The 16,699-nt window shown below is 34.6% G+C and overlaps 1 long non-coding RNA gene across 2 annotated transcripts; it reads right to left on the bottom strand.

Annotated features, from left to right (window-relative positions):
* Window positions 1-1,256: 1,256 nt before the first annotated feature.
* LOC121297852 lies at window positions 1,257-6,113 on the bottom strand. Of its 2 annotated transcripts, none has more exons than XR_005947228.1 (3): window positions 5,652-6,113; window positions 4,339-4,505; window positions 1,257-3,754 (listed from the first exon to the last, which is right to left on the bottom strand). It is a non-coding gene; the product is annotated as an uncharacterized LOC121297852 (long non-coding RNA). The 2 variants fall into 2 exon arrangements; XR_005947227.1 differs by having other exon boundaries at window positions 1,258-3,730; window positions 5,652-5,919.
* Between the last annotated feature and the right edge of the window lie 10,586 nt (window positions 6,114-16,699).

The following is a 16,699-nucleotide window of genomic DNA, read 5'->3' as shown; positions in this document are numbered from 1 at the left end:
CATAAAGTTTATATTACAGCAGTAAAACCAACATGAAACGTTTTTTTTTGTGTGTGTGTGGAGTACATTTACTGTGAAATAACACACTATAAAAATACTCTGACATGCCTGCTAAACAGCTGTGCCTTGCTAACATGCTGCAGTATTACTGTGCGCCCAGATTAGTACAGCAGAAGACCTAATAATAGCAGACCTACCTCTTACTGAGGACCGATAGTCTGAACTGGTGTCTCTTCAGTAGCAACAAGCCCCTGGCTGAGTCTTTGTCAAATAGATCAGCCTCAGCTTTCTTTTCTCTGTTCTTCTTGGAAGACACCGATATCTGATTTAGCCTGGATTCAAGGGGGCATATATAGTAGACAATCACAAACCCTAGAACGAATGTGGTCTATCTACATACTGTTTACAAACACACACACACCGGTTCTCCATCCAAAACAGCAGTGTTATAATAAAAAAATGAGCTGGACAAAATAACATTTTCTGATTGACTAGCAACCTTGCCTCCTTATAATGTTTACAATGAAGTAAGCCCTGACATGGATAGAGATGGCGTTTACAGAACAGGAGCTTGTTAATTCTGTCCTCACTAGATTTTTCTTTCAATGAATAATGAATGTTGATCCTTGACATAAAAACCCCTTGCATTGATATTAGCTGCACAGTGTGGTATTTACATGCATTAGTTTAAGAATTTCCATATAGTCCATGTATATTTTACTATAGTCTTTACGCTAATACTATAGATAGAATAGTATTTGTATATGGGTCTCCTCTATTAGGTATTTGTGCCGCTTTTAGGAACTATCTGTGGTAGTGCATTATAAGCATTTAATGACTCTAAAAAATGCTCCTGCATGCACTTAAATACATAAATATAAAAAATAAAACTTGTCTATTGTTGTTTCTAAATTGTCACAAGAGACTTTTTGAGTTGTAAAACGTGTAATAAACAACTCAAATGCATGCTCAAAAATTGACATTCTGACTATTTCTATTTTTGGAGCAAAAGCCATGTTATACAGATCAAAAGGTCTGTCCAATATATCTCTCAGTGTTTGGCAGCAGATAAGAAAAGCATAAAGAGAATTAATATTTATATTGTGTATTTTGGAGACACAGTAAATGCCCTTGACATGTATTCCCTTGGCAAGACTGTTAATTCGTAGCTAGTAGTAACATTAAAAGGTTTATCACCATGACCAACATAAACCGTATGCACATGTAGAAATGTAAGTTTGATATACAGACAGGTGTACATATGTATTCATATATGCTCATTTCTTTACAACTGAACAAGGGATAAACACAATGTGTGACATACAGACCAAAATACTCCTTATAATTAGCAGATGTCTAGATACATTATGTGAAAATGTTAGCATGAAATACAGAAAGACAGAGTTCATATACCCCCAGATTATGATAAAACACATTCCAGCAGTTTGCTGACTGTTAAATCATAAGTAGCCCAAATGGTTTTGTTGGTATTCAAAACAGAATATACTATAAAGCAAGTACAAATGCAAAGTCAGAACTTCAGAGAGAATATTCATTTATAACAAAACAAACCAGAAAGAAGCTAGTCAGAACAATAATTGGACATCTGCCTCCTGCAATAACTACAATATGTATATCATTGCAATAGCTTTATTTCTGTCAGAAAACTTCCCTTTTCACTGTGATAAAATTCTGAATTCCTAAAGTAGATCTCATCGACATGTACATGTTTTTCACATGAAACGGCTAGCTTGACTACAAATATATTAGTGACTCTTTATTAAAAAGTAGGGTTTGTTTACAAATTGACATTTTACACCATATGAGACACTACACCTTTAAATACAGCTGAGTTCAAATATATTACAAAGACGAAAGTAGAAGAGTATACCCGAGATGGGATTCTCCAGGCTATTACAGTGGTATGTATACATTCGGACAGGAAATTGACTAATTTGTCAAGCATGGGTTCATGCTCTTGGGACTCAGTTCTAAAATGTTCTTCAACTCGCTTCCCACAAATCAATCATAGCTCATTGATGAGACAGTTGTATACACAAAGGCTCAGCTTTAGCTCTTTTTGGGAAAAGGTCTTCATAAAGGCTGGGATTGTATTTATACCCTGATGAAGGTCCCTCAGGTACCTTCACTTTCCTGACAAGTGACTTCACAAGTCTAGACATCAAGAGATTAACTTACACGAAAAACATGCACCCCTGTAAGATGACTTAAGATAGTCTTGTAAAAAAAGGGAAAAAAAGTCAATAGATTTTCACCATATTTCATGGAGGGGTACACTTTGTCTGACACTACATTACTGTTTATTATCATTCATTGATCTGTTACAAGTTTGAAAAGCTTAATAGCATTATGTGGATGATACACAAAGCACTGTTTTGCTTGATTTCTTTCAGATTGGACATTGAGGTCTGCCATGTTAACGCTTAACATCTCGGGGAACCTACTGTGGAAGTCCACTGTCTACCCTTGCATATAGCAAAGCTGATTCTGCTGTACTGGCACATTCAGGAAAAAAGCAATGATCATACATATTATTCAAACAAACAGTGGTGTTCCACTCCTTTTAAAAGTTATGTGTGCTATACTAAAAGCACAGCAAAGTTAAGTAAATCATGGAAAAATGCACAGTGAAAGCTTGGCATGGCAGCAACTGGTGACGTTAAGACCTTGCAGGTGCTAATCTAATAAACGTTTAATGATGCCTGTCTGAGTGTTCACATGTGCGGAGCTGTGTGAAGGAGGAGCGTCTCCAGCTACACCTGACTCTCATTTGTGAAGAAGGTCAGTCAAGGCAAAGCGCAAATAATCATGATAGACCACAGCTAAGAGTGATAAGAATGGACACAATAATAAAGCATAGAATAGGAAATGCATACGATAAACTTTAGTGTGTAATTTACAGTAACAGGGGAAATCCACAACAGCATTCATGTAATCTGTTGATAGATGAAAAGGTAACCATATCAGTCCAGAGATGACAAACAAAGAGAAGGAGATGTGATACCTTTTACTGGACTAACTAAACAATAATTAATCACTAACTTTTAAGACATCAAAGGCCTCTTACAATTAGCTTTACCTTAGGAAAGAATAGTTGTTCGGCTTTTCCATCTCACATGAATATAAACTATACCACACAGTACTATATTCCAATATGTTTTATTGTACCGGTAGATATTGAATAACATTTAAGTACTATAGGATTAAGGACTAATGTATGTTTTTATATGGGAGAAAATTGAGTATTGTTTGAAAGGGAAACAAAGTCTTGACTTAGAGGGCTGTTTAACTGACCGTTAAAGGGATTAGAGATCTGAAACTACAGAAAAGTAGTCTAAACCAGCGGTGGGCAATTCCATTCCTGGAGGGCCAGTGTCCCTCCTAGTTTTTGTTCCAATTGTATGCTAAATTACTTAATTGGACCAATTAAGAGCTTATTAGATGCTTAATTCATCCAATTAATTAATTTAGAGTACAGCTGGAACAAAAAACAAGACCTCCAGGACTGGAATTGCCCACCCCGGTCTAAAAGGACCTGAAAGGATGTTCTTCCTCAGTGACCCTGTGGGGCAGACAGATCTTGCTGTGTGATTGGAAAAGTGGGGAGAGGAGTTCAGAGAGAGGGGGGCAGGAGATTCCTCTTGGGGGAGTCTTGGAGGTCTGGAACCCAGTGCTCTCCTTCACAGTGAAGGATTCAGATGAAGATGCACTGCAGAAAAAAAAAAAAAAACATCTACAAAAAACAAAAACAAAAAGATGAATAAATACGATCTGTTTAATACACACTACTCAAACCTTTTAGATATCTGAATATTCAACACATTGATTTCACACTTTGCATTTTACAGTGACAAGTTACAGTGACAATGGGTAAGTTAAACCTTTTTCACACTCCACAGTACAAGTTTGTTTGCTAGTATTTTGTAGCTAACAAAATAGTTCCATAAATGTCCTCCACGATGCACAGCCATTCATTATATAGTGCATGGGCACTGTGTGCAGTTTGAAAGAAACACGTTTTAGCATGCATTTTAATTTAAATCATGATATGTACTATTTGTTAAAGAAATCTCTGTTTGAAAGCCATGCTTTTAGACTGTCTTGCACTTCCTGGGTCATTTCACATAGAGGATGAAATAATTTCCAGTCTTTCACTGTCATCTTTCCTGGGAATAATCCATTAGTGACCTAAAGTAGTACCAGAATTCACGTTTTGAAATGAAAACGCTGTAACATGTGTTTATGCAAAAACTGCACATTTCAGGGTTATGGTATTATTTTGTTAGCTACAATTCGCCATTCTTCTGAACTACAAACCTCTCTGTATGGACACTACACCAAAGATCTAAGAAAGAGAGCGCGACAGAATGTCCCAGTAGAAAATATCGTCACTGTGAGTTGCTGTGTGAGAAGGCATGCTGTCCCAGTGGTACGGATGCCTCGGATGCCTTCTTTCATTTTTCAGCAGTCTGGAACATTCATGCCTACGAGAAGTTGAGGGGAAACTTTCAACCATTTACATTTTCTTAATATTTAATTGCTGTATAAGATCCTATCATGTGAGTCTGTTGTTACTTCAACTTTGGTCATTTGACCATTCTTTACCAAGCTTACAAACTAATGGTTTATTAACTAATGAGAACACTGAATTTCTGAACTGAGGTGGTTTTAGAAGTGTACATGTCTGCCCTGTAAGACCTATATTTGGCAGCTGTGAGTTAGTAAATGAAAACACACACTACAAAATCAGAGATGACAGGGTTGACAGCAGCATGACCCTGGAATCTCAATATTTACATCAGTTTCATTACAATACAAGCATCACCATCCAAAGGTTAAATAATGCAAAGATCCCAATCAAATCATGTTGCAACTACATTATTTACCCATCTGCACCAATGGGCATTGCAGACGTTATTTGCATCCTACTGATTTATTTTTAACATGTGAAGAATTCTTTGGACTTAAAAGTACATTAATTGGCAGAACTGTGCATTGCAACTGCCAGTGTAGCAAAAACAAACCTTTCTCAAATGGGCCCAATAATGGTTACCAAAGTGGAACAGAAATAATATTGTTTCACAAATTTTAATGAAGTAAACTTTGATTGTTGAAAGCTGGAGGAACACATCTGAATAATAACTGTGTTGCAAAAGAAAAAAACGTTTTGTTTCAATTGTAACACCTAGAACTGTGCATTACCGTTCCAGCTCTCTGTCTATCCAACACTTATAATGCTCAAAAGCATCTTGTTTAATCACAAAAGGGACTTTCTGCTCTTAAGATTCCCTGTACATGAAAATAAATGCAATTATTTTCATTATATACTATCAATAGTTTGTTCAGGAAGAAAAGACTTGCTGAAATGGTGTCTGTAGAAGGGATTATAGTCCTGTAAACTGGCATTGCCCCCGAACTCATCACGCTATTACTGTGATCCCTGGCAACAACCTCTGCATGCTAGGGCTGAATCCACCTTTCATCTATTACAGTCACACATGCTACTCAAGCCAAGTTAGAAACCATGTGTAGTATTTTTGTTTACCATGAACCACCTTCAGCCTGATTGGTGCTTTTGTAATGGTGGTTTGGTCAGGGACCACCAGAGTAAAATAAACTATGAACCTTACCTTTTCAGCTCTTGGGGCCTGTGTACTTCCTTCAGTCTTTTTTCACTGTAAAGCGAAGATTGAGGTATTACTTTTAGCCTGCTGTTATGACAATTCCTATTAATCCAGTTTTCTGTTTAAAGTTCAGTTGGGATGACAGTTGTTCAACTAAACTCCTGACAGATTTAGTTTTTCTGCATCAAATATTGCATCAAGTACTGTCCAAAAGTTCATTTATATATGTATTTGTTTATGTCAGGTACAATGCTAACACTGCTGTTATTTGCCAGTGACGTGCTAGGCAGCTTTGCAATCTGACTTACAACTTGCATAACAAATGGCAATTACTGTTTATCTCAGGCAGATCTAAACCAATACTGTTATGCAATAAAAATGTCCTTTTGGAAAGTACAGTAATGGAGACTGCATCAAATAATATTGAGGTCAAATGTAAATGGATAGGGAAATTGATTGATGGTTTTAAAAAGGGGGTTACATTCTAAATATCTTTACCTGTGTCTCTGCATTTTATCCTGTCAAATATCAAAATAAATACAGAAGTTAATTGCATTACAAGCAAAAAAAAAAAAAAAAAAAAGAAAACTTGTCAGTGACAGGAACATTTTGTTTTTGTTAGGAATGGCCTTGGAGAGTAAATCAATAATGCGCTACTTAATTTAAAGCAGTGTATTCCAAACAAAGATCAAACATACCAAGCATAACTAAAAACACTTGTGTACATTTTAGGCTTTCAAGCTTTAAATTCTTTTAAGAAGTTATATTTTTTCCAGTGAAATGCAGTGCATTCGTATATTGGTACATGAAAATGTAGCTTTTTTAGTTTTTGCGGGACAATAAAGAAGATATTTCAGAGCATCTTAGTGTGTAAACCTTTGACTCCACAATCCACCTCAACTGATTTAATCAAGCTGCATAAGAAAACTGTTTTTGCTTCATTACTATCTTTACCCAGGTGGTTTAAACCCTAAGTGCATATCATGAAGTTATACTGAGACGTACGGTAAAGTCATTAGGCAACTAACTATTTACCTTGCACATGAAAAGGATTATCACACTGAACTGCCCTGAACCAGATAAAATAGAGCACAAAAATACCAACACTTCACTTTTCATGCTGTACACATAATAGTAAACATAGCAAAATGTAATGCATTGTACTAAAAGCATGGTAAAGCATAGGTAAGCAATGTGAAGCCCAACACTGTACAATAAAGTACATTTTGAAACATGGCAAACCATGGTAAATTATGATAAGAGACATAGTATAAACATGGGAAAAAAAATTGTAAAAATTCTACTGAAACTTTTATAAATGTTTATTTAAGGGCACACTTGCATCCACCAGCAAGGTTCAATTTTTCCTGGATTTGCTGGGAATAAATTACTATGTTTTAATATGAAACCTAGAGAAAACTCACCTATTCCTAACATATGGTGTGCACTTTCAAGCAGTACAGAGTAACATTAATAATACTATAGTAGATGACTTGGAATCTTTTATAGCACAAAATAGGGAGACATTGATGGAACTTTAAAAAAAAAATAAAATTCTTAACAATACATTGGATTCAAATTACTTAGTCAAAATAAATATTTCCAGTATGTGGAAAAACGTGTGCTCTCAAGATACATGTGTTACATACAGGTTGATTGATTACATACTGGCACACAGATGTAGAGACAGAGACCCATATATCCTCAGAATGTAATACTTACAACAATGTATGCAAAATAATGTTAACCAAGTTACATCTCATCTGCGTCAGTGTTTTTCCAGATACATGTAAGAGTGGCATCTATACACACCACTATTTCCCTATGTTGTACTATTTGTTTTGCATGTTTTGTAGCTTTAACACCACTGGGTTCAGAAACAGCTGTAATTCATTACGCACAGGAATATTCACATCTGAAACAGCATTGCATTACCATCAATGACATTACAAATAGATCAGCGAGGCACAGCCTGTTTACACAACAGTGTGTGCTACCAGAGGTGTTCCCATTTTAGTTTATTGAGGTGACGTAAAGAAGTTTGACTGCACATACAGTAGCCATATTTTAATCCAACAATAAAGAAATGCATTGTACCACATTACCATATTTTACTGGTGAAAAAGTTAAACTTCCAATGAATTACTTTTGAATAAGCAAGGCAGTAATGGTGAGTTTTGCAGCATAATGTTAAATGGCATGGCATTATGCTGTACGTATCCCCACTCGATTAATATAAAAAAAAGAAGAAAAAAATCTGTTACAGTTATTATTCAGCCTCATTATTACATCAACTTTATATTAAAACTCTAAAATGTGGACTCAATCAATGCAATGGCAATAAATACATGATCACTTACTGCCATCTTCTGGCAGCGGTAGAGGTGCATTTCACAGTTTTGAAAAGCTAAAGGCTAAAGTCCTTGCAGGCAAGAAAAATTACAGTATTTGAACTGCTTGTTTCTGTCTTCTCAGTTGCATTAAAGGTGTAAAATAGTTTAAAACTATTTTAAATTTCATACTGTGAGCAGTGGCTCAGCTGCGCTGCCACTCCAATTACAATGTAAAGAAGTCTTCTCAAACTGTGCAAAAGCATGCATCTTGGAATAAGATACTATGCTACACACAATGCATTAACTTAAGGTAAATCACAAAAACTTTGTAGGCAGGTACTGCTATTAAAAATATATATATATATATATTATATATATATATATATATATATATATATATATATATTATATATATATATATCTATATATTTTAAATAAAAAAAAAAAAAAACTTTACTTTAGATTTACAATTGTATGATAATAAATTTAAGTGACATTCAAGGAATCAGAGTTTTTTTTTTTTTTTTTTTTTTTTTTTAAACTGTATTTATATAACTAGCAGAGCATTGGGAAATATACCATCATACAGAGTCTGCAACAGTTAATACTGGCAACTTTTAAAACTGAACATTTTGTGCACCATCTGTAGTAGGTGCCACTACTCTGAATCTACACTACTCTCATCTGAATGAAGCATTTCTGCCATGTCTTTCTGGCGCGCACTCATTTTTATATTTAGATTTCTCAAACACCTGCTCAACTCAGCTTTATTGTGTGCAGGGCTATTCATATTCAGAATATGCATGTACAACAGGGCCTGCACTGTTAATGAATGAATGAAGGGCCATTACATTGTATTTGAACAATTAACTGCCAGCACGGCCTAAACAATTTTTTAAATAGAATTGTCAAATAACAAGTCCTTTTTAAACCACACATTTATAATTTTTGCAATTTTCAGTACCTTTCATGATTTTCTCTTCCCTCCCTGATGACCTCTGACCTTTGAATCCAGGGTAGTCTTTTTTTCATTGAAATCTTTATGCAGTCTAGAAGGAAACAGTGAAAAACAGGGTTATACACAAAATTTTTTATTATGTAACTTACCAAGAATTTTCTCCCGAATGAGCCTGAAGGGTTATAACCTCCAGATGATGAGTGGGATAATTCTCCATACTCCATGAAGATTCAGTGCATAACCTTTTATACATGATTGAGAAATTTCCCACACATGCATGTGCTTAATGTACATTTTCACTTTATATGTGTCATTTATGAGATTAACTTTATATGTGGAAAGGGCGGATCAATACAGAGGAACCAGAATTCCCTTTCCAACAAACTGTTACGCCGCATTACATGGGGTAATTTCAGCCAACAAACAGAAAGGAACGGGAGGCTATACAGTATATGTAACATGCTGACAGCAATGAGAAACTCTAACTGAGCGATTCCTACATACTTATTCAGCCTTACTTGTGGAGATACGGCAGTGTGACACTGCAATCACAGGTAAGACTGCATGCAATTCAAGCCACAAAGTGTTGCTAACAACAGTTAATATTACAACCCCATATAAAAGTTTACCATATTACACATTTTTCAAAATTTAAACCAAATAATATAATGTCATGTTATAGGTTAAAGATACACCCCACATTAAAGGTTAAAAAAAGTACCTCTCGTGTGGTGACTTATCACCTGAAACAAAAAAGTGGTGTGAGGGAAATCCCAAAGTGTAACTTTATAATGTCTACACAGTATGAGTACTTTGTCCTATCCAACTATGCAATGCATTTCAATACAATACAATGTATCCCTTATAAAAGTTGACTGTAGTACAGCATAGTAAATACATGGTAAATCAGTTTGTGAGGATTTGTGAAGTGGTGCAGAAACACAATATGGTTAACTATGGACCATATACATACTCTGAAAAAAAAAATTATCAAGAAAGACTTGATATCAATTTAACTTGCTTTTCTTATCACTGGTGGGAAACATTAAAAAAAAAAAAAAAAACACAAATCTCGAGGAGAGCAATAGGTGGCAGAGGCAGCATATGGAACCCTTCCAGGTGAAAACTGACTTGTAATCTAGGGGAAAAAAAAATTTAATAAAAAATAAAACAACATTTTAAAAAAGAATTAGAACATTTGATTCCTAAAAAGTCTTTTAATTAATTCTGAAGCCACTGCAATTGCAAATATACATTTTCAGATAAAACACATGTTCTAACTGGTGCATTTGAAATCCTAATAAAAACTCTTCCTTGTGCTTTTAGTATTTTGTAGTTAGCATAAGATTTTTGTATTACTTATTATTCAGATCACCTCATGAGAATGGCTATAATGAAGACTTACGCAGTTGGCCCAGCACAAAGTGACAGAAAGCTCTCTACCAAAACATTTATAATGTGGATTCTCGTTGTCACTGTGTGTGAATGTTTCATGTTCAAGATGAAAAGACGGAAGACAGAGATGTACCGGAATGTTCTGAAATCTGAAATTTACAATTTACAATTAACGTTAATAAAGTTTGAAACAGTTTAAAGGATCTTAAAAATTCAGAATAATCCATCTATTTTCAAACTGCATGACTTTACAGGTTACAAATTCGTATTTACTTGCTGTGGTTTGTAGCAGTACAATACAGTACATAACACTGTCCTTACATCACCAGCCTCTTCTATATTAAACTCTGTCAAGTCATAGCCCTTGTATGATACCTAGAGGAACATTGGACAGGAACAAAAAAAAGATTGTTATAACTTTTCACAAGGCTTCCATTTAAAAAAAATAATAATATCAAACACATAACAATGTGAAAAATAATCCAAGAAACAGAGGGCCAGGTGTTTACTGTATTTTTTTCGAAGGAGAAAAATCTATGTTAATGTTACAAAATGAAAAACAAACAGGAAAGTCTAAAAGTTTTGGAACCATGCCCCAGAAGTTCGTCAAAGTGCACTATTAGTAAGCAGAATACACCACAAGGTGGCATCAGAACTCAGTTTTAAGCAACTCCAATATGTCGACGAAGTCGTTCTTTTTGTGTTCTATTTTTTTTAATTAACACTCTGGGATGAATGCATATGTAGAAGATAACTGATCAACAAAACACTGTCATTGATCAAACTGAAGAGGTGTATGCTGTTATGCATGGTCAGTGGGTATCTCACCAGGTATGACTCCATATCTAAAATGTCAGTCTCTTGCTTGGTCTCTTTTCTGGTAATTATGCTTCAGGCTGGGATCTTCATAGATGAAGGACTCTTGATAATTAAGAGCAATATATGCATTTTACTCACATCTGTAAATGTTCTGTGGTGAACTTAGTTCTTAAGAAAGATAATACAATATAAACTAAATCGTTATCACTATAAAGACTTTATATTATACTCTGTACTCCACAGTAACACTTGTATTGCTACTACATATGGAACCAATATTGATCTCCCTACTATATAACAAAGTGGATTTTGAAATGCATAGAATCACATTTATAAAAACGTAAAAAACCCAAATTCTGTAATTCCATCTTTGTGATCTGATGGAGATTCCTTAAATTGAATTATACAGTGTTACAATATAACGCTTGATAGTAATTATTTTCTTAATAATACTACACGCCTTCTAGGAGATAATTCAAAGCTGTTCAATGTGAAATACAGTACAGCACCTGCCTTATTTCGTGCCTTCTATACAATTCTTTAGTAAAAATGCTCAAAGGCCTTTTTACCTTTTGCCGAGGTTTTGGAGGCTATGTTGTCGATCAGATAGATTCACATGCATTAACTTATGGTGAGGCAGTAAGAGAAGGTGATTCCTGATTAAAGTATTGACTTTTGCAGAAAAGAGATTTCAATTCCAAGTGTTAGAACAGTCAGTTCTAGATGGGAGTTATGGTTCATAAGGTAGTTTCTTGTAAAACCACATGTTATTATTAAAGCAGAGTGTTCAATTTTCCTTCCAGTTTGTAAGTTTAGCATATTGTTTTTAACTTCCAACTTCATTGTTGTATTATAAATGTGAAACAACAGGTCCTAATTAAAAAATTGTGTATTTACAGTATTACTAATGTGAAGGGTATTAACTGCCATACACATGAATTGTTATGTAAATATAAACTTTCTCTAAATAAACGCTGCTTCATAATAGATATTTTTTTCATTATATGTATGTATGCATTGCCATAATTTTATTAAGAACAATTTGGAAATAAAATAGGTCTAGAGAAGGCCCTCTTGCTTGGGCAGTCTGTGTGGTTTCTCAATGGTCAGATTAAGGTAATGTCCCTATATTTATGTTCATTAAGACCTATTCACATACAGTATATACTTTAAATCATTATAATATATTTTTATTTAAAGAAAAGTTTAAAATAAGTTTTTATGAATTAAATAAAATGTGGTATATTCCTGAAACTGTTTTAGACTGGTAAAGAGTCCAAGCTTTGTGAATAAGACCCAATGTCTGTTTTTTCACCTACCCACAGCTCATGAAGAGATTGAAGGATGGACACGAGTCCACGCTGGACCACAATGTTCCTGTTTTAAACTTGTGTCGGCATTCTCATCATAGAGTTTATCTTCCTCTGTTTATTAAAAAAAAAATACATACACTTTCTAATCAGGGGCCTGACAGTTCATCTTTTTGTTCTCCTGAAATAAAAACACAAAACTAAATATCTTAGGTTGATATCATAATAAAAATGGTTGTAATACAATACCTGTAATTGGTGTGCACTCATTGTTGCCCTTGTGTTGAGCACACAGTGGCAGTGTTGCATATTTCGTTGTGAGTTTATGGTAATAACTCTTTACCAGGTAATCAAATAGTTTTTGTATACAGTGCATTAGGTTCACTAAATGAAGTTTAATACTATGTGTTACGTCGATCAATTCTGCCTTAACAGAGAAACAAAAATAGTCATGTACAGTAACTTACCTCTCTTTACATTTGATTACCATCTCCACCCTTGTAGCTACCCCTTGGTTTCACCAAGTGGGTTTGAGGTAAACGTTCATTTTGTATGTCTCATAATAATCATCACTAAAAATGCATTTATTAACTACTACTGAAAGATGTATCCTAATTCCTTATAAGAATCATGTTACATTACACATGTAGACAAGCTTTTAATGGACACCAGACTTCCTAAAAACCCATTGTTTAGAATAGAAAAACAATTAAATACATGGGATGTTAATGGGTGGCTAAAGATCCACAAGTTTACCTTTGTAAGAACTGATAAATAAATGATCATTAGAGATTGTGATTGAGATTGGGACACAAAAATAAATACACCTGTACACTGTAGGGCTACCAACAGCAGCCAGAATGGTACCGATTAGACGTGACAAGCTGTTCAGGTTGTTCAGGAAGGATACACGGCCATTTTGTGATGATGCTGCAGGTGTTTATAACTGTATGTCCAACCTTTGTTCAGTGCAATTATTCCCATGGTGATTAAAGAGATAATCTGCTGGCATGTTCTTAAAGGTTATACTGCAGCAACTAATTACATAAACCAAATAAGTAAAAACCCCAGAGCATTAGGATAATTGAACCTAAATTAATGTTTTGAAACATGTCTGGGGAATGTCTTACTGTGCCCTGGTTGAGGCCTCCTCTCTTGCTCAGGAAGTCCTCTGTTTAGTAGGATATCTACGATGGCAATAGCTCCAGATTTATGACCCTGTAACAAGGACCCCATCTGAAAATCATACACAACCATGAGTCAAGAGTACGTATTTATAACAAAATAAATGTTTAGGGGGAAAAGTGGTGCAACTGGGTAGCCCTTCATGCCTTTAAAGCGGTTTCAAGTTGAAATCCACCTCAAGTCTCAGATGATGTAAGTTTAGTGGTCTCATCTTAGCCAGCAGTGGACATTAGCCCACATCGCAGAACCAATACACGCAATTCATCACAAATGTCAGCATCCATATCAGTTCGAATGCAACCAAGACATTTTCCAAACCCACCATGTTACCTTTGCTGGTAGGTAATGCTAATTTATTAGATGACAAACTGTATTGTGTGCAAGGGCAGTCCACTATCCCAAACTAAGTGTCAAAACCTATTGTATTACTATATAATTATATCAAATATTACATGTAACAACTTTTCTTTAGAAATCACAAACTGGGAGTTGTGTAAACAAAAAATGCAAGATAATGTAACTCTATTGCATTAGATTCATTGGAATTCAGTTTATTATTAACTAAGAATATTTTTGGTTTCTAGTGATGAATAAAGTAAAAGTAAAAAAAAAAAAAAAAAAAACCCTTGTAGTATTTATTGGTTTACATAACTATTTCCTTGAGGACAAATGCATTTAACAAAACTTCCTGTGTGCATGCCCGAGGGATAGCAGTCTAATTAAGAAAGCAAACTGCAAGTCATTCTTAAAGGTACATTTGCAATTTCATTGTGAAATCGTTGGCCTTGAATGCAAAATAGTATTGTTAGTTTGACCTCTGGCCTCTCAAGGCTATTTTTTTTTATCTAGTTGCTCAAATCAATATTTATTTTATTTTATTTCTGAAGCTTTGCAAATGAAAATGTCACTCAGCCAGACCTTAAGACTTGCTTTTGATCCAGAACAAGTTTAAGCAACAACAGAGAAAACCTAGTATGTAATTATATTGGAATTTCTGGGAAATTATTATATTTAATTGATAACGTGATTCATTATCTACAACTACATAACCTGTAATACTACTACTACTACTAATAATAATAATAATAATAATAATAATAATTAATATATTTGTTACTATTTAAAAGCTGATATAAGCATCATTCATATGTAATCTGTGGTTACTTGTGAAAATGTCCTGTTATTGGCAGAGAGAGAAATACTTGTCTTGTAAATACTACTGTACTTAGGAAGGGTAGTGTAATTTTCTATTTTTCTCTTTACCTACCATCCTTGTGAAGGCAGTCACATCATTGCATAGGGGGGCCTGATGCAACAGTTCCAGGAAAGGCAAACTCCAGATTTGTACCAGCTTATTGTGTAATTCCTGGCATGTATTTAGCAACCGATTGTGTTAATTAAAGACACCACCTGTTTAAAATAAGGAAGGATAATGACATTTTCAACTGTGCTCAACTAATGGCCAACTCTAAAACAAAAGTAAACGTATCTGTGAACTGTATGTTTTCTAAACCAAATGTGAAACAAAGATGATCAGATAAGTAGAAATAGACGAGATCAGGCTTGTTGCAGTGGGGATCTGACCGCTGTTTCGAAATCATCACTCACATTCATATGTTGTTTTTTTTCTGACTTTATGTGAACGAAAAGACACAAAAGCTATTGCTTTCTCATTGGAAATAGTGATATTTTGAAATTTACCTGTCCTGGTCACAAAAGCAAAGTTTGTGGGGAATAATAGCCATTTTCTATACTTTTGAGGCATAAGCATAGGAAATAACACTTACTACCCAGGCAAAAATTGTGTTACATAGTGTAATCCTTGTTGTTTTATAATGAGTTCATGAGTCGCGTGTAGCGTGTCTCTTATTACAAAAACAGAGATACGTTTACATAGACAGAATTGCCTAAAATGCACCAGATGACATCTCTTATAATACTAATAATACTAAAAGGCACCTAATACATTGCTGTCATTTAGTTTTTTACCTGCATTCCCCACAGAATGAATTCCTGTGTGTCTGGGCGCACAATGTCTTCATCAGACAAATAGCACACCAGAGAAGACAGGCAGCCTACAGCAGAGCACAGAAATCCATGTTATAAACCTGAGAAAAAAAAGACTTGCATGTATACCTGTCAACTGACATTACTTTAACTGTGGAATATGATAAGACAATCACAATAATAGTTGTCATAATTAAAAAAAAAAAAAAAATCATAAACTTATAATTATTTTCTTCCCAGCTTGAAATAGCTACATCTAATCGAATATCTAACACGTCTAATTGGTTTGATTTTTGCCAATAAACAAACAGCAGGCATTGAATAACTCCTGTGTATTCAAAGCTATGGGCTGGTGGAAGAAAAAAAGAATCTGCATTTTCTCAGAGCTTGTACCACGCTGATCATTACACATTTTCTCTTCTCTGTATTTCGTGTAGCAGTTGCAGTTTGTAGAATGCAGTTTGTTAGATAACCACAGGGTTGGTACATATTGTTCCTTTTGGAAGAATTACACATTACTGCAGTTAGTATTAGGATATTAATATGTAATTAGATTGATCTATAAGCACAAATGCAATATTTCAGGTTTATTTGGGATCATTTTAGGCAAGGGGGTCTGTATGCACATCAAAATGGTAAGTAGCTTAGTTTATCATACTAAAACATACTAAAACTGAAACATTTAATGGCTCCATCAGATTTAGGTCATATATTACAGCAAAACAGCATCAGAAATTCAGCTTGGGAGCAGGATCTAACTGGAAAGTATGAGGATGGGATGGTGACAGGTAGCTATCTAGATTTTTCTTATAACATATGTCTGATTCTATACTAACAGCTATTTTTATAATTTTTTTGCAAAAGTGCTTTGCCCTAAATGAGCGGAAGGCGATTTTGCGAAACTGCAACTGCAAGTCAAGGAAATAGTATAATTTTTAATATGGTATGATGCAAATAAAATAGCAATAGAAGGACAGTATTTAAAATGCACCAGTCATAATATTCAAGGTGCCTTGTTGAAAGAAGCAGCCCTCATATAATAAGTGG

The sequence above is a fragment of the Polyodon spathula genome, chromosome 23 (assembly GCF_017654505.1).
Source record: "Polyodon spathula isolate WHYD16114869_AA chromosome 23, ASM1765450v1, whole genome shotgun sequence".
Lineage (NCBI taxonomy): Eukaryota > Metazoa > Chordata > Actinopteri > Acipenseriformes > Polyodontidae > Polyodon > Polyodon spathula.
The sequence above is the reverse complement of the archived record's forward strand: the minus strand, read 5'-3'. Positions and strand labels throughout refer to the sequence as shown.